The sequence below is a fragment of the Theropithecus gelada genome, chromosome 7b, assembly GCF_003255815.1.
Source record: "Theropithecus gelada isolate Dixy chromosome 7b, Tgel_1.0, whole genome shotgun sequence".
NCBI classification, from domain to species: Eukaryota; Metazoa; Chordata; class Mammalia; order Primates; family Cercopithecidae; genus Theropithecus; species Theropithecus gelada.
The window spans coordinates 70,006,586-70,034,306 of NC_037675.1; the positions used below are offsets into that span (position 1 = coordinate 70,006,586).

At 45.6% G+C, this 27,721-nt stretch overlaps 1 protein-coding gene across 1 annotated transcript in view; it reads left to right on the forward strand.

The window, feature by feature from the left end:
- The window catches only part of RAD51B (RAD51 paralog B), an 848,991-nt gene that overhangs the window by 794,565 nt on the left and 26,705 nt on the right, over positions 1-27,721 (forward strand). The window lies entirely within an intron of this gene.

Below are 27,721 nucleotides of genomic sequence, written 5' to 3' on the forward strand. Positions count from 1 at the left end.
CCTTCCCAGCTCAGGTGTTTACCTGCTGCTGCAGAGGAGGAGTTTTTGCACTGTCTCCAGGGAGGTTTGCAAAATAAGAACCCCTAAGCCCACCTCTCTTTCCCATTTTCTTCTTTAAAGGTAGAGAAAGCACTGCCTTTCAGATTGGGTCTTGGAAACCCAAAGCTAAACACAAAATGTGGGCCTTAGCAGCTCTGAAAAGTGTGTGCTTGGTCTTATGTTTAATCTTAAAAAGTTTCATACCCCAGCTTGCGAACAAAGCTTTCATACCTTCAGCATCTTGAAGGGAAATTGCCGCCCTTCCTTCCAGGGCAGGTGAAGGAGGAACCAGCTTGGGAGGGTTGGATTCAGAAGCAAATAGCTTTATCGTTTTGTAATGCCTGTTTGAGGCCTGAGTGGGAGCCCAGGAGTCCTCCTTCTGTGGTAGTTTGTTAAAAATCCCAGGGTTGGACTTACATTCCCCAGCTGTAAAAAGCATACGTACCTCCTAAGATATTTATTTTAAGTCATACTTTATAATTTTCACATTTCACATATTGTCACATTTCACCAGTACTCTAATACTTGAGTATTAAAGCTAATCCATCACAGACCAACAGTCTTATTTTGCAAACGAAGGAACTTGTCCAGAGCCATTCAGAAAGACAGGGCAGAGGCGAGCCTGGAGGCCAAGTCTCCTGTCCCTATGACCGGGTTCGGTCCCTTCTAACACGCTAGTTATGAACTAAAAGACCAGGTTTCCTACCACTTCTCACAAAATTCTTACCACATCAGGGAGGATTCTGACTCCAGAGTAAGAAGCTTTGAGGAAAGGTTTTTGGTATTCAGGTAGCTTTGAGGAGAGGGAGTTTCTTCTCAGTACAGCCCCTAGGAATGCTGAGCTTGCCAGGACCGTGCTCACTGCAAGCTTAGAGACGTAAGTCACGTTCCACTGCCTGGGTTGCTAAGTGGCAAAGAAATCCTGGGTGTTTGTTTCCAGGCACTCTTGAGCCTCCTGAGGAATTTCTTCAAGCAACACTAAGTATCCTTTCACCACTCTGATGGCCAGTAAGCCCCCTATCTCTATAGATGATAGCAGCCCGCTCTTTCTCCCCCACTAGTCCCCCTGCAGCAGGTCAGCCTGTAGCCACGTCTGGGAAGGTGTGACCTAGAACTTGACCTCTCTCCCGGATGAGTGTGCAGAATCTCCCCAGCTATAAAATAGCATGGCAGTCCCTACCCCACCGCCCATGCACCTCCGGACTTGGAGACGTGAGAAGGTTTACTCCAGCTCATTTGTGATGCAATACCAGCTGCTTGGACAGAAACCTTCACCAGCAGCCTCATCCTATAGCAGTGCCTGCCCATCTGGGCAGGAGGTGTCAGGATTTATACCCCTCTGAGCTTCAGAGGGTGGGATGGTATTAGACAACCTTAGGCCCGTAACTTTTAATGGCACATCCTTTTTTTCATATGTTCTGCATTGACCCCTACCACCACCACCATTCCAACCCCTTGAGCCAACCCCTGGTTTCAGGCTCTCCCAGGCTGGCAGATGAAGGAACATTTCAAAGCCATCACATGGTAATGCTGCCTGCCGGCCAACAACTGCATTTCAACAGCGTCACCTTTGGACTGTTCAGCAGTGTTTGTGCAAGTATTTGAATATTTTCTTGCATTTTGGCCCTATTATTTTATAATAATAAGTGGAAATGGAAAAATGAAGTGCTGATTCTCGTGATAAGAAGGGCAGGTCTCACAGAGCTCATATAATTGAGACAAAGATGGAAATCATTAGGCACGCTGAAAGTGGGATTATTTAGCCTCAATCAAATGCTCACTGGAGTTAAGCCAGTCAACTATGTGTCCAATTGTGAAGAAAAAGAATACAATTAGGGAGCATATATGAAATTCTGGACGTATATGGTCAAAGATTGTGTCTAAAAGGTGGGTGTAGTTGGGTTTTACTGGATTCCCTCAATTCTAAAGCTGCATTGATTTAATAGCAGTTTTTCAGGACTGGGTTGGGGAGACGCTGTGAGACCGGAAGTCAGGAAAATACAGTGATAATATTGTTTCACTTCCTGGGAACAGAACCGTCCCTCATAACATGCAAGTGTACTGCTTGCCTCTGACATGGTGGACCAGAGGGTTTTCAGGACAGTATTAGGGTATGGGAGGAGGGAGTGGCCTGGAGACTGATCCCTGGGGGAGTCACTACAGCTCGGAAGCTGGGGACAGGCCTTTAGTTAATTTGCTAGAATGGATGGAAGTTGACTCAAGAGAGGCCCTCATGCCACAAGGTTTTGAAGCTCCTGTGTGCCTGGCATATCGAAAATTTAGGGAGTTAAAAGCAAAGAGTATAAGGTGCACCTTTTCCTGTTTGGGCACCCGTCCCTTTACCACTGTCCCAACTCTCCCTGGGGGCCATGCTGTCACTGGCAGCCGTTGCACGGTCTGTTCCCTCTGCTGGGAATGTCTGTCCTATCTCCTTGGCTGCCTGGCCAGCTCTGGCTCACCCTTGAAGACGCCGCTCAGGCTCCTGCCTCCCCAGGCTCCAGTGTCTGTGTGTGCGCTGCGTGCTGGCCATCCACCTCATATTCTTGCTCTGTCCACACTGTGTCACCATCACTGGCTGGCCTGGGAGAGTTTGAAGGTGAGATTTCTAGTTCATCTTTCGATCCTCTGCATCCCAGGAGCCCTCAGTGAGGGTTTGCTAAGTGAAGCAGGCCAGGAAGGAATGCTGCGTTCTCAGGAAGACCTCTTCAGCAAAACACTACTGACCTTTGCCTTTGGATCATGCTCCAGGCGTGACCTAGCACAGCCATTTTAAACCTCTTAGACACCAAGAAACCCTTTCTTTCTTCTCCAGAAGCCAAACCATTTGTTTCTAAATTCCGCTCTCTTTGCCTCCAAGGCCCCCTCATCTGGAGCCTTCTTGCCCATCTAGTGTCTGGAGCTTCACATCCTCCGGGGGGTTCTTTACTAATACTTTCAGTAAGTAAAGCCACCGACTTTTCCTTCAACTGTGGGGTGCTCGCTGAATTCTTACCACTTCCTTCAGGCAAAACAACCTTGAAGCACTCTCTCATCCAAAGTGTTTCTCAGGGAGAGCGGCCAAGTGAGCACAGGAGCCGCTCGGCCGTCTGGGACTGTGATGTGATGTCTGAACAGCCTCTTTAGAAACACTGCGGCCTTTGCCAGGGATGCCATCCAGATGGGGACATCCCTCACAAGCTGTCTAGGGTCCTGGGGATGGAGACTGGGAGTTCCGGATCGAGGGATTCAGCCTGACGGGGCCTGGTTGGCACCACCAGGCCAGGTATGAATGAGGAGGGTGTCTGAGCTCTGTTTTGCACCGGTTCACTCACCAACTTGTTCTTGACCTAACACACCGTGCCCCTGCTGCCCATGGCTGTGACGATGGGAAGCAACTGTCCAAAAAGCCTGAGGGGAGCCAGCTCCAAGAAACCTACCATTGGCCCACCATGCCCACTCTACTCAAGTGCAATGACCAGTGGGCCTTCACTTTTTACAGTCAAGGCGTTGCTCTGTTGCCCAGGCTGGAGTGCAGTGGTACGATCACAGCTCACTGCAACCTTGACCGCCCAGGCTCGAGTGATCCTCCCACCCCAGCCTCCTGAGTAGCTGGTACTGTAAGTGCATACCACCATGCCCAGCTAATTTTTTCTTTTTCTTTTTTCTTTCTTTTTTTTTTTTTTTTTTTTTGGTAGAGACGGGTTCTCACCGTCTTGCCCAGGCTGGTCTTGAACACATGGGTTCAAGTGATCCTCCTGTCTTGGCCTCCCAAAGTGTTGGGATTATAGGCATGAGCCACCACACCCAGCCCTGGGCCTCTTTTTGAGGATACCAAGGCCATTGCCTCCTGTCCAAACTACTCTCCACACAAGTGAGTTCCACAGACTCTCCAGGTCCTTGGGACCCCATCAAACTCTCTGGGGCTGTGCCCAGAGTCCACTTGACAGAAACCTGATTCCTTTCCTGGGAGGCAAACAGCTGTGATCAGGACATGTCTGTCAGGGGATGATTTGGCAGAGCTACAACGCCAAGGCTCGGATGCATATTTTTTATGTGATTTCCTAAAACTCAAGCAGGAGAATACGCCTTCCCCCAAATGGCTGGCTTCCCCACTGCATTCGCATTCCCCCCACGATGTATAACAGGAGTCCGCAGCCCGCCCCTGGAGAGGACAAGGCTGTAATTCAGCGAGGCTCCAGTGACATCCTGACCGTGAGAGTGCAGCTGGGGCAGTTTATGAACAGTGCTCTAGTCCCTGGGGGAAGTTAGCCCTGTTCTCCAGCCCACAAACGTCTATTGTTCGCTTTCTTGTTTTTCTCCAAATGTTTAGATGTGCTCAGAGCACAGAAAAGCCCGAAGCCCAGGCCACCAGCCAGGGCGATCCTGAAGCAGGGAAGCCTGTAGGCTGGAGCTGGTGGGGCTACCCCCACCCACACACACCCATTGTTGTTCCCACCTCACCCTAAGATGTGACCATCCTGGACGACGGGGTAGGGGAGTGGCCTCTTCTTGGCCAGGGCTGTTTGGACAACACTGGGCTTGGATTGTTCCAGCAAGTGAGGTATGAGACCACAGCTCAGGCTTACTTGGGTGGTAGCCAGGGGCAACTGCCCAAGTTACCTTGGGCCTGTCCAAAATGTGCACAGAGAGAGTTTGGCAACTGTCTTCCAGTTGCTTGTTACTGACCAAGACTGCTGAAGTTTAACAGGAATAAGCAAGTTCTGGCCTCCTGTCTGCATCAAGAACCCAGGCTCCAAAGTCCAGCCTCTTGAGTTGGACTCCTACCGTCAGCTCTTCCTAACTGTGCAAACTTGGGCAAGTTACTTAGCCTCTCCGAGCCTCAGTTTCCTCCTGGGTAAAATGGCACCTACCTCATAGAGTTATTGAGGATTCAACAAGGTAATCAATGAGCCCTCAATACATACTGGTTATTCTTTGTATTATTACTGTTATCAATGATTACTAGTACACCATCCCGAAGCCACTCCCTCTGCTTAGCGCATCCACTTTTTTACCTAAACTGAATGCCTTCAACAGTCTCCAGTTGTGGGTCAGAAAACAGCTGTGCAAGAACGGCAATGCCAGAGGAATGAAGGATGAAGTGCCTTGTGACGTGGGGAGGAGAGAACGTGCTCAAAAGCCCGTCGCCTTCGCCTCCCACTCCCCTTAGCCCCAGATCCCTTTCTCCAGGGCTCATATTACCTGCCCTCCCCCTATGACTGGGATTCTCAGCCTACTACTGGCTCCATAGTCCCTACAGAGCCACTGAAACCCTCCCACCCCTGCCTGGAAAATGTCTCTCCCCTGTATACCACCTTGGCGGCCACCACTGGTCAGCCAGTAATGGGGTGGGGGTGAGACAGAGGTGAAGCCTCTGCAAATGGTGCTAGATCAAGGGAGAAGGAGATCCAGGACCCCAACTCCGTAGGCCTGGGATGATGAGTATAGTTTAGAGATTGGGGATCCATTTACACCAACTTGGGGGGCTTTGGTATGAAGGGAGATGGGCAGAGTATGAGGGAAGAGGAAAAGGTAGAGGGTGGAGGAATGCATCCTGAATCCTAGTCCTTTCTGACTGGGACAGTTCACATCCCTAAATGAGGCTCTGGGGCCTCTGCCTCAAGAAACGGAACTATGATGATCCCCCTTTGGATGCATTAATCCTTTCAAAAATAAGACTCTGGGAGCCTCCGGTGACAGGGCCATATGGTTTCCTTATCTTCCTTATCTTCCAGCACTCACCTTCCATTTGGAATGTTTATCCCAAGATAATGATCAGATTCCACTTAGGGTGATTGAATGGGGGCCTCTGAGTATCCCCCCCTCAATTTCAAATGAATGGGTGATCCGATCCAATAATAGATGAGCCTAACAGTCTCCTGCTAATGGATGGGGCTTCTCAGCCCTGTGCCATGCACCCCTAACTTCCTTTTTCCGCAAATATCCACCCCCTTCAATGTGGGCAGCTCCACTTTTACCTGCTTTATATCGTGGAGGGTGCTCTGTGTAAAATTTATAGTGAGCAAGATGGAACTGCTTTAAACTATGTTGTAAAAACCAGAGATCTGATGCTAACTCAGCGATTTTCAATAGAAATGTAATGAAAGCCACAAATGCAAGCTATGCGTGTCATTTTAAATTTTCTGATAGCCACACATCTGTAAAAATAAACAGATGAAATTAATTTTAAGGATATGTTTTATTTGAAATCTAATTTCTATCATAGTTACTTAATATAATTAATATATACTATATTTTATTAAACCCCAAAATATCATTTTAACTTGTTACCAATATAAAAATTATTTGTGAGATATTTCACCTTCACTTCCTTGTACTTAGTCTTCAATATCCAGAGTGTATTATATACTTACAGTATATATTGATTCTGACTAGCCACATTTCAAATGCTCAATTGCCCCTGGGCTAGTGGCTATTGTATTAGATAGGGCAGATCTAGACAGACCACACTAAGAACCTAGGGCAAGGACAAACTGCAATGGGCACAATGGCTGCCACTCTTGAGCTGGCTGCCAGAGAGAGACCCTTTGAGAAGAAGAGCAATTTACAACTTTGCTCCGAGTCTAAGTGGAGATCTAGCCATCGTCTTGCTGCCTCTTCTTGCCTTTCACCTCCCAGGAAGGAAAACACACAGGACACAGCATTTTTTTTAAGTGATAGCAACTTTAATTGCTACTAATTTAATGGCAGTCATTTCACCTGCTAATAAAATTGTCCATTGAGGCCTCCAGCCATAGGTGCTTTTTTCCATGGACTGTTTAAAAGTGAAGCTAATGCTAATTGTCACTAAGCATCCATGTCATGGATCCACTGTCCTTTGAAGAAAGGGAGGCCCAGCTAGGGTAGACAGAGTCAGCTTTGGGTGACCACTGCCAGTAGACACCCCCTGATTCCAGGGAAGAGGAGACCCAATTCAGACGTTGACAGGACACTCAGATAAGTGTTCACTAGTCAATCAGATACCATATTTAAGGCCAGGTGTGGTGGCTCATGCCTGTAATCTCAACACATTGGAAGGCTGAGGTGGGTGGATCATTTGAGGTCAGGAGTTCGAGACCAGCCTGGCCAATGTCTCTACTAAAAATACAAAAATTAGCTGGGCCTGGTGGCAGGCACCTGTAGTCCCAGCCACTCGGAAGGCTGAGGTAGGAGAATCACTTGAACCCAGGAGGCGGAGGTTGCAGTGAGCTGAGACTGTGCCACTGCACTCCAGCCTGGGCAACAGAGTGAGACTCAGTCTCAAAAAAAAAAAAAAGAAAGAAAAATCCATATTTAAATGGCCATTTGTGTTCTAGACCAGGAATTGGAAAAGAATAGAGTTTGTGTTTGGGGGTTTGTGTATGTGCTTGATGTCTCCCAGTCCTAGTGAGTCTTGAATGAGTTAATAATATAAGAGGTCTCCTGCTGAAGCAGACTTGCCCAGCGCCTCCCTGATCTTCAAATCAAGATAAACACATACAAGAGTAGGCTGGGAGGGGAGTCCTCTGGCAAAACAGGAGGATGGCGGCCCCAAGCCCCGCATGAGGGAAGGTGGGGAAGTAGGTTCCAGGCCTCCTGGGAGAGCCCTTCGTTGACCACCTTGTGGAATAGTTACTCTCTAGCCCCTCTCTCTGCTTTGATTTTCTTCAGAGCACTTACAATTCTTGACATTCTATTTTGTTTTTATTTGTTGACTGCTGTCCTCAGTTTTGTTTCTTGCTACTTCCCCAGTGCCTAGAAAGAGTGCCTGTCACTCTCAACAAACTTTTTTTTTTTTTTTTTTTCCAGACAGGGTCTTGCTCCATTGCTCAGGCTACAATGCAGTGGTGCAATCATAGCTCACTGCAACCTCAAACTCCTGGCCTCAAGTGATCCTCCCACTTCAGCCTCCAGAGTAGCTGGGACTGTAATCATGGCCATCACACCTGGCTAATTTTTTTATTTTGTGTAGAGATGGGCTCTTGCTATGTTGTCCAGGCTGGTCTTGAACTCCTGGCCTCAAGCGATCCTCCCACTTTAACCTCTCAAATTTCTGGATTACAAGCATGAACCACCTCACTCGGCCTTCGTAAACATTTGCTGACTGAATAAATAGTATGAGTTTGTTCCAGCCATCCTGGGCAGGCCTGAAAGATCTGTGAGCTTGGGAACAGCCAGAGGATGAGAACAAGCTGGTAGGAGAGGCAGAGGGAGATGGTGGTCTGTGTATGTGATTCCCCTAGTAATGGGGAGACGGAGAAGAATTTGCAGAAGTGAGGGAATGTGATTGCAGCACAAAGGCAGCAAGATTATTTTGTCAGCAACATTTGGATCCCATCGGTGATGAGAGACATGTGGGCCCGGCAAGGAGACAATTGTGGTAGTCAAGACAGGATGTGAATAAGACATAAAGAAGCGTTTCATCAGTGGGGATGGAAAAGAACCAGGGCTGTGGCGGCCGAGTTCAGGAGTAGGAAGTGTCGGCCCGGCATTCACGAGGACCTCTTCACATACACACACACACAAATACACTTGCACACACAGGCAGCCTGCTGGGACCATTCATTTAGAGGCCCCCGCAGCACATTTTAGCACAACTGCAAAACTCACCTTCTGTGTCAGGCTTTGGTCTTTGTCTTCTCTTTGCTTCTTACCATAGCTGGGAACATTGCCCTGTGAAGGGCAGGGCCCAGAAACTTTGGAGGAGATAGTTTCTTCAGTCACAGGTTTTCTCCTGGCTAGTTTAAAGAGGTTGAGAGGCCCCAAAGTCACAATGTCCCTCGGGAGAGAAAGGAGAGAAGGCCAGTGAAGGAAGGCCTGGAAGAGGAGAGAAATCCTTTTTTGAACTGGGTCAAAGAGGGCAACTGTGAGCTGACATCCTAACTCACACTTTCACACATGTGTAGGCCACGTGAAGGGTCTGTAATTGAGACTGGGGGCCTGGAGGAGGCGAATGAGCTTCTTATTAGGAGTGGGTGGGGACGTTCTTGGGGATCCAGCTGAAACAGAACTTTATTTTTAAAGAGCTTTAGATTGATGTCCCTGCTAGCCTAAATATAACTGAGCAGCCAACTTCTTCCGAGCCAGGCCAGGCTTCCAAACAAGCTGCAAGACCCTGTTTTTAAGAGAGGAAAAAAAGAGAGAGAGGGAGAGGAATCCACAGATGGAAAAGGTCACACAGTTAGCCCTCTGAATGTGCTGGGAGGAGGGAGATGGATGAGCTGGTTGTGTACACTCTGCAGTTCCCTGGCCTCACCATCAAGGAAGAAAGATCAAGGGTTGCTGGGTGATGGGGGAGGGGAGCTAACATCCACTTTGTACCTGGGATCTGCCTGGCCCAATCCGGGACAAGTAAGACCCAGGCTTGTGCTCAGAGAGCCAACGGTTCAGTGGGAGGAAAAGGGTGCCGAGCAAACCTGCGCAGCACTTCAGTGCAGCACAACTGATCAATCCCACATGATGCACAAGCAGAGGGCTGTGAGCTTTCAGAGGGGCCATTCCGTGCAGCTGGGGGACCTGAACAGCCCATCTCGGAGAAGGAAGGGTTTCATGTGGAGCTGGAGAGAAAACAACAGGAAGCAGAGACAGGAGTGGATAGGATGTATGTCAAGTACTCAAACTCATCAGATTTGACAGAAGTGCAAGAATGTGAGAGCAAGGGGGTTGGTGCTTGGAGCCTGAGGTCTTGTCCTTCAGTCTGGAGGTTAAGGGGAGGCACTGAAGAGTTGAGGGGCATGGCAGCAACCCCAGGTAGACTGAAAGAAGGCTAACTTGGCAATGAGGTGTAGGGTGGAGCTTCATTGGGGGACGGGAGAGCCCAAGAACACAAGGGTCAGCAAGGGATCTGAGTTAGGTCAGGCGATGCTAGCTGCTGTAACAGACTCCAGAATCTCAGCTGTGTAACACAATAGAGATTTGTTTCTTGCTCACCTAAAGCTAATTTGGCACAGGGCTGAGGAGTAGGGCTTTGCTTCTGGAGTAATTTAAGAATCCTGAGTGATGGGGGCTCTGCTGTCTTCAACATGTGGCTCCAGGGTCAGCCTGGAATTGACATTCATGTTGCCCAGGAGAATATGGAAGATCTGGCAGGAGGCTTTTATGAGCCAGGCATTTCATCAGCCAGAACTCAGTCACCTGGCCCCTCTGTGTGCAAGGGTGGCCGATGGGTAGTCCCTGGTGGGCTACACATATCTGGTGGTCATCTCTGCCACAGGTCAGGGACAGGGACTGCAATCTGAAGGAATATGTCAGCAAAAGGAATGAAAAGTGGGGAAGCAGAGCATCTATATTTAGGAATTAGGAGGAAGAGAAGCCAGAGGTCCAAAGCAAAAGAAGGCAACTTGAGGGAACAGAGAAAAGGACAGCACTGCAGACACTTTGAGGAGGAGTGTACTGAGAAAGATCCTTCAGTTTGGCTGCCATAAGGCCTGTGGGAGAGGTGTTTTTTTTTATTTTTTATTTTTGAGTCAGAGTCTCACTTTGTCGCCCAGGCTGGAGTGCAGTGGCCAGATCTCAGCTCACTGCAAGCTCCGCCTCCTGGGTTCACGCCATTCTCCTGCCTCAGCCTCCCAAGTAGCTGGGACTACAGGCGCCCGCCACCTCGCCCGGCTAGTTTTTTGTACTTTTTAGTAGAGACGGGGTTTCACCGTATTAACCAGGATGGTCTCGATCTCCTGACCTCGTGATCCGCCCGTCTCGGCCTCCCAAAGTGCTGGGATTACAGGCTTGAGCCACCACGCCCGGCCTCTGGCCCAGGTTTTAAGGCTTTGGGAAGCAGCCAGCAATGATTCCCTAAAACTTTCCATAAGCACATCCATGCATTAGGCCTGTGTGATGACATTACCTTTACCTCCAAATACCCAAAGTGGCCCCAGAAGGGACCCCTTTCCAGGGACTCTCTGTGGTGCAGCAACATGAATGTGGGCTTTAGAGTCAGAAGATCTGGAATCCAGGAGTAACCATGTAGACCTACAGCAAACACCGTAATCTCTGGGAGCCTTGGTTTCCTCATCTATTAAATAGGCAGACTGGTTGCTACTTTTCCATCTCATTGAAAGGGTTAGGAGTAATCCACTTTGTAAGGTGCTTAGCTCAGTGCCAGTACATAATAATTTGTGTAAGAAACATTTATTGTATACCTACTGAGGGCCAGGTGCTTTACTAGGTGTTGGGGACTCAAAGGAACCAAAATTCCTGCTCTCAAGAAGCTTACGCTCTGGTAGGGCTGAAGACACAGAAGAAGTGCACCCTTAAAACATAGCATGATAAATGCAATGATAGTGGTATTTTTAGAAGAGGGAGACTCAGTTCTAGTTTGTTGGAGGAGGTGACTTATAGTGGGGAAGAAGAGTTCACCAAGGGATGGGCTGAAGTATTCCACAACTAAGGAAATACCAAAGAAGTAGCAATGTGTAGCAATGAACAGCAACTAGACTTCTTGTGAGTTTTGCCAGATTGCATCCCTTAAGGAATTGGTCCATTTCGTCTAGGTGTATGTTGGGGCGGATGCTGGGAAATGGTTGAGCTGGGAATCTCACAGTTTAATGTCTCTAACCATAAAGTTAAAGCAGAGGTGGCAGGAGGTGCAATGGAAAAGGTAGCCAGGATCCTGAACTTTGAGACGTTATCCATTGTGTTAAAGGTCTTTACCCTGTGGGCAACAAGGAGCTCTTGAAGAGTTTTAAGCAAGAGACTGAAAATGGTCATTTTTGAACTCATCTTTCTAATGAGTTCACCTTGGTTGCTATTTGGATAATTATTTAAGGAAAGAATAGAGGAAAGGAGGCCCAAGACACAGTTCAGATAAAAGATGATGAAGGTCTGCAGAGATTGTACTCATGTCTAATGTGTGTTGCATGTGCACAATATGACAGCTCTGTCCTAAGGGATTTAATTTCAAATTCGAATTGTCCACTGTTGATATATTGGAAAGCAATTGACATTTTTGTACGAACTTTGTATCCTGCAACCCTACTATAATTGCTTGAATTTCCAGGATCTTAAGAAGTTAATCCTTTTGGATTTTCTACATGGATGTTAATGTCATTTACAACAAAATTTTCTTTCTTCCTTCCAAATCTGAACACTTTTTATTTCCTTTTCTTGTCTTATTGCATTATCTAGGACTTCTAGTATGATGTTGAAAAACTATAACAGGGGAAATCCTTGCTTTCTTCCTGATCTTAGTGGAAAAACTTTGCATTTCTCACCATTAAGATGTTAGCTGTAGACTTTTTGTAGATATTCTTTATCATGTTGAGGAAATTCCCCTCTATTTCTAGTGTACTGAGAATTTTTATCATGAATGAGGGTTGGATTTTGTCAAATGCTTTTTCTTGATCCACTCAATAGAATCATATCTATTGATATGATCATGTGATTTAAAAAACAAATATGGAGACAGGGTTTCACTATGTTGCCCAAGCTTGTCTCCAACTCCTGGATTCAAGTGATCCTCCTGCATTGGCTTCCTGAATTGCTGGGATTATAGGAGTGAGCCACCATGCCTGGCTGGGATTTTTTTTTAGCCTGTTGATGTGATGAATTACATTACTTGATTTTGGAATGTTGAACCAATATTGCATACCTGAGGTAAATCCCACTTGATCATAGTGTATACTTCTTTTTATACATTGTTGGATTCCATTTGCTAATATTTTGTTGAGGATTTTTACATCTATGTTTGTAAGAGATAATTGGTATGTAATTTTCTTTTCTTGTAACGTCTTTGTCCAGTTTTGTTATTAGGATAATGCTGGCCTCATAGAATGAGTTAGGAGGTATGACCTCTGCTTCTATCTTCTGAAAGATATTATAGCAAATTGGTATAATTTCTTCCTTAAGTATTTGATAAAACTCACCAATGAGCCCATCTGGACCTGGTGCTTTTTATTTTGGAGGGTTATTAATTATTGATTCAATTTCTTTAATAGATATAGACCTATTCAGGTTGTCTATTTCTTCTTGTATGAGTTTTGCCAGATTGTATCCTTTAAGGAATTAGTCCATTTCATCTAGGTTATCAAAATTTGTCAACACAGAGTTGTTCATAGCATTATTTCTTCATTATCCTTTTAATGTCCCTGGGATCTGTAGTGATGTTCCCTCTTTCATTCTTAGATATTAGTCCTCTCTCGTTTCTTAGCCTGATTAAAGTTTTATTGATCTTATTGATTTTTTCAAAGAACCAGTTTTTGGTTTTATTCATTTTTCTTTATTGATTTACTCTTTGCAATTTCATTGGTTTTCCTTTTATTTTTATTACTTTTTTTCTTCTGTTTACTTGGGATTTAATTTGCTCTTCTTTCTCTAGTTTCCCAGATGGAAGCTTAGGTGATTGATTTTAGATCTTTTTTCTAATATATGCACTCAGTGCTATAAATTCCTCTTAAGCCCTGCTTTTGCTGCATCCAACAAATTTTAAGTTACGTTTTCATTTTCTCTTAAATCCAAGTATTTTTAAATTTTTCCTAAGATTTCTTCTTTGACCCATATGTTATTTATAAGTGTGTGGTTTAATCTCCAAGTATTTGGGGATTTTCCAGCTATCGGAGTATTTCTAGTTTAATTCCTTTGTAGTTTGAGAGAAGACTTTGTATGATTTCTATTATTTTAAATAAATTTAGGTGTGTTTCATGGCCCAGAATATGGTATATCTTGGTGAATGTTCCATGTGTGCTTGAGAAGAATGTATATTCTGTTATTGCATAAAATAGTCTTTAGATTTCTATTAAATTTAGTTGATTAATGGTGTTGTTGAGTTCAATTATGTTGCTACTAATTTGCTGCCTGCTGGATCTGTCCATTTCTGACAGAGGGGTATTGAAGTCTTTAACTGTAATAGTGGATTCATCTGTTTTTCCTTGAAGTTCTACCAGTTTTTGCCTCACACATTTGCACACTCTGTTGTTAGGTGCATACAAGTTAAGAATTATTATATCTTATTGGAAGACTGACCTCTAAGTCATTATGGAATGCCCCTCTTATCCCTGATAACTTTCTTTGGTTTGAAGCCTGCTCTTTCTGAAATTAATATAGCTACCTCTGTTTTCTTTTGATTAGTGTTAGCATGGTATGTCTTTATCCATTCATTTACTTTTAATCTATGTGTGTTTTTATATTTAAAGTAGATTTCTTGTAGACAACATATAGTTGGGTCTTGTTTCTTGATCCACTCATTCATTTAAGGAGACCAGAGGAGGATGGGAGTGGTGGGGGGATAAAGATCCAGATCCCTTTAAAATAAACAAGTGCTTCAGCTAAACCATATTCTACTCCTTATTTCAGAAGGGAGAAAAGACCAGTCACAGATCCAAGACAAAATTCCTCTTCCCTACTTTTTATTACTTTGTTTTATCCTACTCCTCTGATAAATGGATAGATGTGTTCAGAACATATAACTTACTTAAAATAATATTAATGCTAAACATGTGCCAGGAAATCAGAGCAGCTCCTTGTGTTTTCCCCTTTTTAGGAGGTCTGGGAGGACCATCCACCCCTCCTGGAAGGCCTGACTCAAACACTACAACATCAGATCCCAGCTTCCCCTTTGACAGAGTTTTGCAGGTTCCCGGGAGAGATAAGTGGTCATGAAAGGAGGGTGGGGCCTCTCTCTGGATGGGAGAAGGCACTGGAACCAGTAAGCCATCATCTCTCAGATTCCACTTTGGGCTTCGCCTTCCCCGGTGGCTGTCACCTGCCTTTCCCTTTGTTATTGGGGCACTCTGCTACAACCTGCTTCATGCTCCCCACTTACTGCCTCCATTGCTTCCCTCCCACTCTGTGCAATAATTCCCTCTCCTCCCTTCTTCCTCTAGGGGCCTTGTTTCAGGCTTGACCTTGGCATTGCTGGCATCCTAAATCCTGCAACGAGCATTTACTTGTTCATCTAATTCATACAGTGAGTACCTATTGAGTACTCAGACATGAAGCTGCCCCTATGGCCTCAGGGATCAAGGAGGGCTGTATAGGGCCATAGTGTCTGCCCCCTTTCTGGTGCCCAGGCAATGGCCCCTGACTCTTGCTATAAGACCTGTTCCTAGTCACATGGCCACAGGATCTACCTCTTTCTGCCATTACTGCCCCTCTGAGGGACCCTGGAATCCATCAGTGACTTTCAAGCCCCCGAGGCACACAGGACTCTGTGAGACCATCTAAGGACCATCTGCAGCATCTTTTCTCAAAGGCCTGAATGTCTTCCTGGGGCTCTGCCTAGAAACAGGGCCCAGATTCCCACTGCTGCTTTTTGAAGCCCAAAAACCACACTGAACATTGTTCTCCTTCCTGAATCTCTACCTAAAGATCAGGAATATGTGAGAAGAAGTGGCATCTCTGCTCCATTTTCAATCTCACCTCACAGATTAGTCTGGACTCTCCTATGTATGTCATCAAATGTCAATAGTGCAGGTTTTGATCAGACACTGGCTTGTTGTTTCCTTTTTTTTTTTTTTAAATTAACTTCATCCCTACAAAAGTCTTATACACTCATCATAGGGAATTTAGATGACACAGAACTATATAAAGAAGAGAATAAACATAACCTATAATATCAGTACTCAAGGAGAACCACTGTTAGCATTTTGTAAGTTACTCTCCTGCACATATTGTTTTATATACTCAAGATTATAACTTTGACCCTACTCAGTTTGTTGTTTTGTTTGTTTCCTTTTTTTTACTGTGATAAAATACACATAACATAAAATTTACCACCTAAACTATTTTTACGTGTAGTCTTCAGTGGTACTAAGTACATTCATATTATGGTTCTACCATCACCACCATCCATCACTAGAGCATTTTTATCTTTCCAACCTGAAACTCTGTACCCATTAAATACTAATTCACCTTTCTCACCTCTTCCAAGCCCCTGGCAACCACCACTCTACTTTCTGTCTCTGTGATTTTGACTCCTCTAAATATCTTGTGAGTGGACTCATATAGCATTTGTCTTTTAGTGATTGACTTATTTTACTTAGCATAATGTCCTTAAAGTTCAACCATGTTGTAGCATGTACCAGAATTTCCTGCATTTTTAAGGGTGAATAATATTCTATCGTATGTATATATCACATTATGTTTATCCATTCATTCATCAGTGGATGGTTAGGTTGCTTTAACATTTTAGCTATTATGAATAATGTCGCTATGAACATGGGTATACAAATATTTCTTCAAGACCCTGCTTTCAGTTATTTTGGGTATGTACCCAGAAGTGGAATTGCTGGATTCTAATACAGTAATTCTATTTTTAGTGTTTTGGAAAACTGCCATACTGTTTTCCACAATGGCTGTACCATTTTACATTCCCACCAACAGCGTACAACAGTTTCAGTGTCTCTGCATTCTTACCAACGCTTGTTATTTTCTCCTTTTTTTAATGATAGTCATCCTAATGGGTGTAAGATGCTTTCTTGGTTTTTTAAGTTTACATTATATTGTAAGCACTGTCATTAAAAACTCGCCAGACACACATCCCTCCTCCAATTCCTCTATTGTTGGAAATTTAGGATTTTTTCCTTCAATATTTTTGCTATTATAAGTAAAATTGTAACAAAGAATTTGTGCATAAATTTCTGCTGCATTTTAGGTTATTTACATAGGCAAGAATTGCTAGATAAAATACAGGATGTCCAGTTAAATTTAGATTTCAAATAAACAATGAATAATTTGTTAGTGTCAGTATGCTCAAAATATTCCCCAGGACAAATTTATTCCAAAACATCATCATATACCTCATATGCCTGAAATTCAAAGTTTGCTAGGCATTTTTTTTAAATTTGCCAAATCTAGCAATCCAACCATAGGTACTATTCCCAGGAGTGAAATTAATGAGTTAAAGTTGATGAACATTTTCAAGGTTCTGGATGCATCTGGCCAAAGGGCTTTTCTGTAAACTAGTGCCAATTTCTCTCCGCTAACAGTGAGTAAGAATGCCTGTTTTCTCACAAAAGTGGCAGCTTTGAGTTATTTCATTTAAGAAATAAACAAAAGTACACTTCTTTGCTAGGTGGGAAATGATCATTTATAAAGTTTTGACTATGAATGAAACTGACCTTTCATTCCAAAGTTGGTCTTTTGTACTTCCTTTTATGTAAACTACGTGTCTGTCCTTGGCTCATTTATCTTTTTGTGTTTGTTGTCAAGCCATAAGAACTCTTAAAGAATATTAGCTTTGTGTCTTTCACATTTTGTTGCAAATATTTCTCCCAGCTTGTTGTCTGCCTTTTAATTTGGCTTATATTATTTGCCAAAGTTAAGGCATTTGATCAGGTCTTTCATGATTCTTCCATTGCTTTTAGTCCACAGCCCCTTCTTATTTAGATTAGATATATCTTTTCACCTGTATTTACTTCAAGAAATCTGTGTTGATTCTTTTTAGTGTTTTCTACATTTAACTGTCTCAACTATATGGAGTGTCTTTGGAAATGGTGTTCAATGCATTTCTAAATTATTTCTTTTCTTCAGATCTCTAATTTGCTTCAGCTATATTTGATGAATAAAATCTCTTCCTTCACAATGACTTGTGATGCCACTTTAGCCTTACACATGAAGAAAAATCTATTTTCCTTAAAAGTGGCCTTCTTTGTCATTTAATCTGTCTGGGTCTTGCTATATTAACTATACAATAAGGCTATTTTATAATTCATTCATGTATTCAACAAATATTTATTGAACATATTCTGCGGGTCAGATATACATGTAAGATTTCTTAGCAGACTTAGCTGAGATTAAAGGAAAACTTAAAATAAAAATAAAGATTTCTTCCAGCATTAAAATTCTAAATATAAAAGAACTTCATTTATTTATCCTCAGATCACTGGGGGAAACTGACATAATTTGCTTCACCTGTTGATTTTTTTCTTTGTCTTATATTAATCTATTCTACTAATTTTATTCAGCTCTTTTCCAGAACTTTTACCTATTATTGCTATAGCATGTCTTATTGCATTGGCAAAAACTTAAAAATAATTGTTACATCATAAAACTATATAATAAAAGTGATAGTTGACACCCTTGTTTTGTCTCTAAGGAGAGTGCCTCCCATTTTGTGCCATTAAGAATTTCTTGGCTTTTGGGCCGGGCGCGGTGGCTCAAGCCTGTAATCCCAGCACTTTGGGAGGCCAAGACGGGTGGATCACGAGGTCAGGAGGTCGAGACCATCCTGGCTAACACGGCAAAACCCCGTCTCTACTAAAAAATACAAAAAAAAAAAAAAAAACACTAGCCAGGCGCAGTGGTGGGCGCCTGTAGTCCCAGCTACTCGGGAGGCTGAGGCAGGAGAATGGCGTGAACCCGGGAGGCAGAGCTTGCAGTGAGCTGAGATCTGGCCACTGCACTCCAGCCTGGGTGACAGAGCGAGACTCCATCTCAAAAAAAAAAAAAAAAAAAAAGAATTTCTTGGCTTTTGATTTAAGATAGAGGCTAGAGGCATTTTTGTATTTAAAAAGTAATAGTCTTTCTTATTTTTCTAAGAGTTTTTTAAAGTCAGGAAATACTTGATTAATTTTATTAAATATAGTTTGTAGTAGAGCCTATTAAGGTTATTGTATCATTCTTTATGAGTTTTGCATTTTGAAGTACAAGTACTACTAACATAGTGGGATTATATGGGGCAGAATTAAGATGAATACACACAGTCCTCACCACATTATATTATATGGTGCTTTCGTGGACAGCAATTCTAAACTTGAAGTACATGTTAAAGCCTTGATTGACTGATTAATTTTGTTTTTGTTGTTGTTGTTGCCCAGGCTGGAGTGCAATGGCACAATCTTGGCTCACTGCAACCTCCGCCTCCCGGGTTCAAGTGATTCTCCTGCCTCAGCCTCCCCAGTAGCTAGAATTACAGGCATGCACCACCATGCCCAGCTAATTTTGTACTTTTAGTAGTGACGAGGTTTATCCATGTTGGTCAGGCTGGCCTTGAACTCCCGACCTCAGGGGATCCACCCGCCTCGGCCTTCCAAAGTGCTGGGATTTTATAGGCATGAGCCACCGTGCCCAGCCACTCTGATTAGTTTTTATTTTTATTGAGCATATATATATATGTGTATATATATATATATTTTGTCTATTTTGTATCTCATTCTTTAAACTTTTAATTTGTTATGGTAAAAAAGACATTCTAATCTTTTCCCCTTACCCCAATAAATCAACTTGCACACACCCTACTTTGGAGACCAGTCGTATAAAAGACAAGTATTAGTGGGATATTTGTGGGTTCATTCTACCTTGGGCACATACAGAATTTTATGCAACATCTGCACACTCATTTGAATTTAAATATACAGAATTCAAAATGCCCTATGAAGCTTAACGAAGAATTTTTAAACTAGTAGGACAAAGCTCAATAATGGTAAAAGCACACAAACCTACACACACACACACACACACACACACACACACACACACACAGAAAAACAAGTTATTCAACTTTGCCTGACTTGAGGTAAGTTATGTAGACTCCTTGGGACTCAGTTTCCTCATTACTAAAATGACAAGGTTGGGCCAGATGCTCGCCAAGCCTCTTCCTGCACTGACATTTTGCGATAGCAATGACCCTGTGGGGAGTATCAGGTTATGGGAGAAGCAGATCTACGTGTCAGTCAGCTGGAACAGCTCTGTTATTAGAAATCCTAGCAGTCCTAGGACTGATGACCAGGAGTCCAGTGTGCACAATCCTGGCTGTCTCCAGAGGCAAACCTCGTATGTCATAGCAATGGAACATGAAGAGGTGGAGATCTTTCAGAGTGATCAGAGAAAGGATTAAAAACCTTTTAAAATGGGTCCTCTGGGGAAAAGTTACAGAAATGGGATTCCTTGGGCACATTAGGACACAGTAAGACGGACTGAGCTCCGAGCTCCAAGCTCCAAGCTCTGAGCGTCTCGTGGTTGAGCAGCTTGCTTTATACTGATGGTGACAGTCTTGGGCAAAGCTCTTTTTGTTTCAAGGAACAGAGACCTACCCAGGCTAGCTCACAGAAATTCACAGCTAGGAACACAGGAGTAACTAGGACTCACAGGAATAGACAATTTATCAGGACCTTGGCCATCTTCTGGGGACTTTATGTTCTAAGCATTCTCTCTCTGAGCCTCTGATTCATTCTCCACTCCCCACTTTGTACTGTGAGTTTCCACTTCTCTGTCAGATCAGCTCACAGAGGGATATCATGGCCCCACTCCATACCATGCATGACTTTTCAGCCTAAGTGTCCATTGGCCATTAGCCCCTTCTTTCCATTTTCAAGTCTAGATTCCCCTGAAAACGATGTATTTATCTTATTTAACCTTATCTTTTTGTGCCAAGCCACATCAATCATTGGTCATCATTGGTTAGCCAATAGATGGGTCATCCTTGGGTCAAGTGCCCACCCCTGGTCCAGTCATGTGTGAAGAGGGGAGGGGGGTCACATGCTTTCAGACAGGGCTGTATGGGCCAGATTTCCTCCAATCACGGGGGGAGCAGATTGGCCATGATGAACACCTTCAGCAAAGAGACCAACTGTCTTTTAACCTGATACTGATAGAAGAACAAAATCAGTCTGACCCTGAGCCTTTATACAGGAGTAAGATATAATAACACTTCTCAAGACACCCTTTGAAATAAGGTGAGAGTCCTTCTGCCTTAAGACATGCTGACCGGCCGGGCGCGGTGGCTCAAGCCTGTAATCCCAGCACTTTGGGAGGCCGAGGCGGGTGGATCACGAGGTCAGGAGATCGAGACTATCCTGGCTAACATGGTGAAACCCCGTCTCTACTAAAAATACAAAAAATTAGCCGGGCACGGTGGCGGGCGCCTGTAGTCCCAGCTACTTGGGAGGCTGAGGCGGGAGAATGGCGTGAACCCGGGAGGCGGAGCTTGCAGTGAGCCGAGATCACGCCACTGCACTCCAGCCTGGGAGACACAGTGAGACTCCGTCTCAAAAAAAAAAAAAAAAAAAAAAAAAAAAAGACATGCTGACCAAGGGCTGCCTCGCTGTGGTGGCGGCCTGGGCTGCAGGGCTCCTGAGAGCCACCTCTTGGCCCATTGGTCTGGGAGACTCTAAAGTCACTCCCCCTGCAGAGCCTAATTTCTCCATCAGAAATGTCTGATCTTTGCTGATGGGTGGTTAGCCATTTGAGGGATTTACAAAGCACTAATTCTGATTGACCGCAGAAAGATTTTCCCTGCTTAACAAGAAGATGCTAAAAACTACCCAAGGACCTCTGCACCCTCCTGGACTGGCCTGACCTATTTTCATCCATTTTGAATATCCAATTTCTACCTGCTTCTCTGAACCAACTCACAACCCAGTGCCTCTGAGTGACTGACTTTTCATTCCTTGATCCTACATGTGACCCTTCTGCTCAGCATCCTGCCTAGAATCCCCAGTATCTTATAGGACACAGAAAATGGGACTTTAATGAACAAGTGGGCAGGGTAATTATCTATGGTCTTTTGCCTGTGCTGGGTTTAATCACTGTACCAGCCTCACACATAAGTGGGCAAAAACTCGATTGCCTCAAATGCAAGGGCTTTGAGAACTTAGACTTGAAATTAGAGTGAGGATCTATCTACCCCAAACAAAGTTACTCAGGCACTTCATTACCTAAAATCAGACCAGAACCTGAGGATGAGCCAAGAGATGTCTAAGCAGCCAACATTATCTACAGATGACCATATTGTTGTGTTTAAAGTAGCATCTAACTCAAAACAACTGGCTTCTCAGAGGGCTGGATGGCCTATTACCCTTTAAGAAGCCTAGATGAATCCTCTCGAAATAGGAAAAGCTAGGTTCCTTACAACCTATTTACTTTTTGTTTACACATAATTTTAGCACGTTTGCATATCTGGTTTCTCAACCCAGAACAGACTAAAAGAAGATGAGTCCTGAGGTTGCTACAGGTATGAACAAAATAGCATTCTCCCTCACAACAGGGAAAAGTAACCACTGCCACAGAAAGAGATCAGAACATGATACAAAGTAGACCCAAAAACCTCAAAAGCATAACAATATGAAGAGATGCAAATGGCCACGCATATCTCAAAGGTTTGGGCACTACTGGGTTAACAGCACTGTAACTAAAGTTTCTAAAAATGACCTTAAGTAGAACAGCAATGTGAAATTAAGATCAGTATATTCTATTTTAAAACCTAGTAAGCATATGACTTTTTTAAGGAAAACTTCCATCCAAAATGATGAAATGTTTACATGTGATGTTTATTTTATTTTATTTTGAGATAAGGTCACCCATGCTGGAGTGCAGTGGAGCAACCATGGCTCACTGCAACCTCCGCCTCCCCGGGCTCAGGTGCTCCTCCCACCTCAACCTCCCAATTAGCTGGGACTACAGGCATGTGTCTCCATGCCTGCTAATTTTTGTATTTTTATGTAAAGACAAGGTTTCACCATGTTGCCCAGGCTGGTCTCAAACTCAAGTAATCTGCCTGCCTTGGCCTCCTAAAGTGCTGGGATTACAGGCGTGAGCCACCATGCCCAGCCACGTGTGATGTTTAAAAGGACAAACCTTAAGCTAGCTGGAAAGCTACACTATCCAGCATGATGGGTTTTGTTCTGGATAACTGAGGTTTTGCTACATAGCTGAAGTCGAACCCTCCAGACCACTTCTTAAAGGACATCAGGGAACCTTGTCAGCCAGGGAAATGCCGTTGCTGTGACTTATATGCTATTTGGATGAAGCCAACAGGGGCTGAAGAAGGTTTGACTGTATTTGGTTGTAGGCTTCGCTTGGCACCGTCTCTTTAAAAGGCTGCCTGCCTTTGAACTAATCCTCTATTTATAATCCAGCTGGAGAGAGGCCTCCACAATGTATACAAATTCCTAGAATTTACAGAGTGCTGCTCACGTAAGCCCTGAGCCCCATTCCAGAGCTTCTGCCTGGGCCCTCACTTCTCCAGCGAGGACCCTGAATCATCCCGGAACCGTCTTGGTGCTGTGGTAGACAGGCCGCCTGGCACGCCCAGCGCGCCCACATTCTTGTGGGGAGCACAGGGCACATCTGGGAATGGGGGCATGAGTTGGATTAGGCTCAGTAAACACCATCACTCACTCCTGACGGCCCGCACTGCTCAAAGGCTCTTTCCTAGAGGCCAAGAGTTGAGGCCTCAGGCACAGCTCACCTCCATCAGGCCATTCCTTTCTTACAATTCATTCCCTCCCCAACAAGACGCCAACTTCACATTTTCCTTTTTTCCCCCCTTGCACAAATTATTGCAAGTCATGGCAGTCTAAATATAGCCGCAGTCTGCGCTCCAGATGCCGAGGCCATGCAGCCCCGACATTCTCCTGGTGTCTTTCCAGCCACCTCTTGCTCTTGCTGTCCTTTCTCTTTTCTCACCCTTGCTTTCTTGCTGATACTCCTGCTCTCTGCCTCCCAGTCTCCCCAGGTCTTTCCTGTTTTTCCGGTTCAAAGGAAAGTTCTAAAAGCAAGGCCTGAAGCCTGGACAGCCCCCTGCCCAGCCCTCCAACAGCACTAGCTGTGGGAAAGGGATCCCATCTAGAGAAGCGGCAGAGGTGCAGCGTCCTCTAGGACCCTCGTCCATGCCTGCCGTGGGTTCTTGTCTAACCTTCACTTACTCGCTTTGTCCAGGAGTCGTTTATTCTCCTTCCTCCTCATCTGTTTCTTCTTCTTCGGTCCTGAACGCCAAAGACTGACTGGCCACTCCTTCCATTTAATAACCTCTTGTGTTACTGGAAAATATCTATTAGGACACCCTCCAAGTCATTACTTTCTTGAAGTTAAATGATATCAATTCCTTTTGCCTTCCTTCCATGGGCTTAGGTGTCCGAAGCTTTCATCATCTGCATAGATTCTCTCTGTACCGTCTCCAAGTTGGCCATATCCCCTGTAGGAAGTAGGGCCAGACCTTGAGTCCTCTGTCCTGCTAAGGGTTTGACGTCTGCTTTGTGAGCATAGTGGAGCAATTTACTGATACTTCTTAATCACAAGCCCCTAATTTAAAAAGAAGTGCTACAGTGATGATGTGTGTTCATGCCTAACTTGAGGTCCACTCTGATAATAGGCTGGTCCTTTTCTTCACTGAAAGCAAAGCATTTGATTCACTTGCATGTTTTATTCTATCCTTGTCAATATGCTTGTTCACTCACTATTAGTCAGCTTTCTTAAGTTCTAACTTGGTGGGCTTATGATGACTCACATCCCACAGGTGGGGAGTATATAACTATTAAGTCATTCTGCTCATTGATTTATTCAAAAAACCGTTATTGAAAGCTGGGTGCCCCGGTGCATGCCTGTAGTTTCAGCTACTCAGGAGGCTGAGACTGGAGGATGCCTTGAGGCCAGGAGTTGGAGACTGTAGCATACTATGAGCATGACTGGGAATAGCCCACCATGAGCATGGCACCCCAGCCTGGGCAACATAGCAAGATCCTATCTTAAAAAAAAAAAAAACAAGAAACAGTTATAGGATACCTCTTTAGGCCTAGCCATGGATATACAAATAAGAATTTGCCTCAAGAGACACACAGACTAGTCCGGGGCTTCTCAACCTCAGTACAACTCACATCTGGGGCCACATAATTGTTGTGTGGATGGTCCTGTGTATTGTAGGATGTGTATTGCAGCATCCCTGGCCTCCACCCACAAGATGCCAGTAGCACCACCTCACACACAGATTGTGACAACCAAAAATATCTCCAGCCATGGCCAAATGTCTCCTGGAGCCAAAATCACCCCGGTTTGAGAACCACTGGTCTGATGAGATAGACAGATATGCAAATGATCATTATAGCTCAAAGAAGCCCTACCATGGAGACACGAACACAGGCCCATGCATAGAGGGCACCGGAGTTGAATTCTGAAACTGGGTGCGATTTTTCCACGTAGAGACTGTGCTGGAGAGAGGATATTCTTGGCAGAGAAACAGCATGTGCAAAGGCACAGGGGTGTCAAAGAACAAGTCAGCTGCCTGACCTGGCAGCTACTGGGTAGGAACAAAAGGAGATGAGGATGAACTGGGGCTGGCCCCAGTGTCTAAAGGGCCTTGTGTGACTCGGATGCTTGCACTTGATCCTGAAGGTTAGGAAAAGCAGGAAGGTTTGTAAGCTGGGAGCATGGTTGTTGGCATGTTGGCATGATGAAGAGAGACAGCTCTGATGACACTCCAGGAAGAGATGATGTGGGCTTGAATGAAGGCAATGGTGCTTGAGAAGGGAACACAAGGGGCAGGATTTGAAAGCTCCTTCTGAGGCAGAGCCTGCAGGATGTCTGAGTGGGGAGGAAGACAGGGAGTCAGCCCAGTGATGCAGAGCTGATGGAGTCCCGGTGGGTCGGTCTTGGCATTAAGGCTTTTTTCTATCCTGGAAGCATTCTAGAGTTTGGGCTTTGCCCGCCTTGTCTGAGAAGATGAGGCTGTGGAGACACCTTGACGTCAGGGAGTGTTTCTGCTCATTCTTCCTCGTTTGCTTTTAGATCAGGTTCACGGGAGATGTCTGGTGGACAGAACTCCCCACTCCCTTTAGGAATTGCATTAAGGACACGAGCTGCTGATTTTGTTGCTATCCGTGCCTGGCAGGCAGATGGCCCTGAGCCTCAGTTTCTCCATTTGTGATGGGAAGAGAACTCCCTGCCCCATCTCCCAGCATGTGGTGTGTGTGAACAGGGCTGTTTCTGTAGGTGGTTTAGACCCCCATGGGTGCTTGGCACTTCCTCCCTGCAGTTGGCGAGGATCACGAGCGGTTGTAATCAGGCCTGATGGGAAGGCCCCCAACTCTACCGCGGCCTTGAGTGGCTGCCAGCTCCGTGACCAGGCCTGCTTCGAAACTTGCCTGCAAGTTATTTTTCTCAGGGTGTCTGGTTCCTGTAAACAGGCTTTCCCAAACCCTCTCAGGCTCCAAGAACCCCCTTTGGCTGTGCATCCCTGTGCCCTTCACGCTCCCCAGCCCAGTGGAAAACCTCAAGACAATCCCACTCCATTCAAGCTTCATGCACGCCCTCCCCTCCAGCTCCCTCCCTGCCTTCCCAGGTGAGTTAGAGTGAAAGCAGAGAGTAGGAGGCTGGGATGGAGGCACCTTAGAGAGAGGCTGGCCCTGCCGGCAGTCGTGATGGTCTCAGGCCTGCTATGTAACACCTTTCCCCAGCACTTGCTCTGGGTGGGCTAGGTGAGTGGGTTGTGCCAGGAGGCAAATGGTGAGTGTGTGTGTGTGTGTGTGTGTGTGCGCGCGCCAGCTCGCTGCCCCCACTCTCAGGAGCCCGGTGCTGATGGTGATCTCTCTGTCAATGTGGGAACAAGGGACTGCATTGTTAGCTGGCCTATCTCTTGGTTTCTGAATTCACCCCGGGCCACGGCAGCCTGAGCAGGTTCACAGCTGCTCCGGGATATACTTTCCAGCACATCTAGGGCTTGGAACAGCCCCAGGTTTCAGGAACACATGGTGATGGGGGAGGGGAGGGGCTCAAATAGACTAGGGGTGTGGGGGAAGTGAGCTACTTCTTTCTTTCTTCAAGACGAATCTCCATTTTCATCATCTGATAGCAGGAACAGCATCTGAGGATGGCAGATGAATTGCAAACCTGCTCAGGTCGGGGGAGAGGGCAGGCGCATGGAGGAGATGGGCAGATTTAGTTCATCCTGGCTGAGGTCTTCTTGTGCAGCCGTGTACCCTCTGACACACAGCTCTTGCTCCAGTTTCAGCCTCCGCCCAGCCAGGGCCTGCCAGGGGCGCCCACCCGCGGGGCACTCTGACGCACATCTCGGAAGTCAGCCCCCAGAGTGGGCCTCTGACTTCCAGCAGCCATGGCCAAGAGGGCAGGGAGGAGCTGGAGACCGGCCCTAAGAGGTGGGACCTGAGGAGCACCAGGTTCCCATCAGTGGGGTCTTTTCTCTCTGCTGCTAGTGGCTGGTTAAGGATAAAATTGAGACTGTAATTTCCCAGCCTCTGCCATCTCCCTATTTTCTCTGAGACAGGTAACTGCCCCACAACAGACAGCAGCCGGGTGACACTGCTGTCCCAAGCACTCTGCCCACATTCAACCGCAGCCATTCATCCATCCATCTGATGTCTGCTGAGGGCCTTCTAAGAGCAGGCATGGTCCAGGTGCTGGTTTTTAGCAAGGAGCAGAACACAGTCCCTGTCCTCCAGGAGCCAGGAGAACCCAGAGGAATGGCAGGCACTGACAGCACCAGGTACAAGGAGCTCGGACTGGGCAAAACCAGATTTGAGCACTGTCAGTGACTTTGAAAAGCCCGGACCCTGCTTGCCTGGCAGCAGGCAGCCTCTGCGGCCATCTAGCTGGGCAGTCTGGGGCAGGGCCCTCTTTGAGCCTGGTCATCTCAGCCCACCCGCAGAGATGACTATAGGTACCTGCCTACATCCTAGGGCAGCTGAGAAGCTCCAAGATTTCTGCCCAGAACCCCAAAATATAAAACCTTTGTCCAGCTCTCAGATTCTTCTCCCCTTTTTCTCGATGGGGTCACTGAGGACTGAGGCCCAACATGCAGGAGCCGGTGTCAGAACAGGGAGGCTGCTGTGTGCTACCAGAGCTTGCCGCCCCTCCCGGCCTCTCTGGGCAGTGCTACACAGAGCTGGCCTCTGTGCGGGGTGCAGAGCAGCTCCGGGACGACCACACAGAGCCCCTTTCTCCTGCGCTCTGGCCCAGAGCTCGCTCTCAGGGTCCTATTTAGCGGGTCGGGTAACTGAAAAGGCGACCGCAGGCGGGCAGTGTGACCTTTGGGACTGCCTGGGCGGGTGATTGAGTTAGGCCC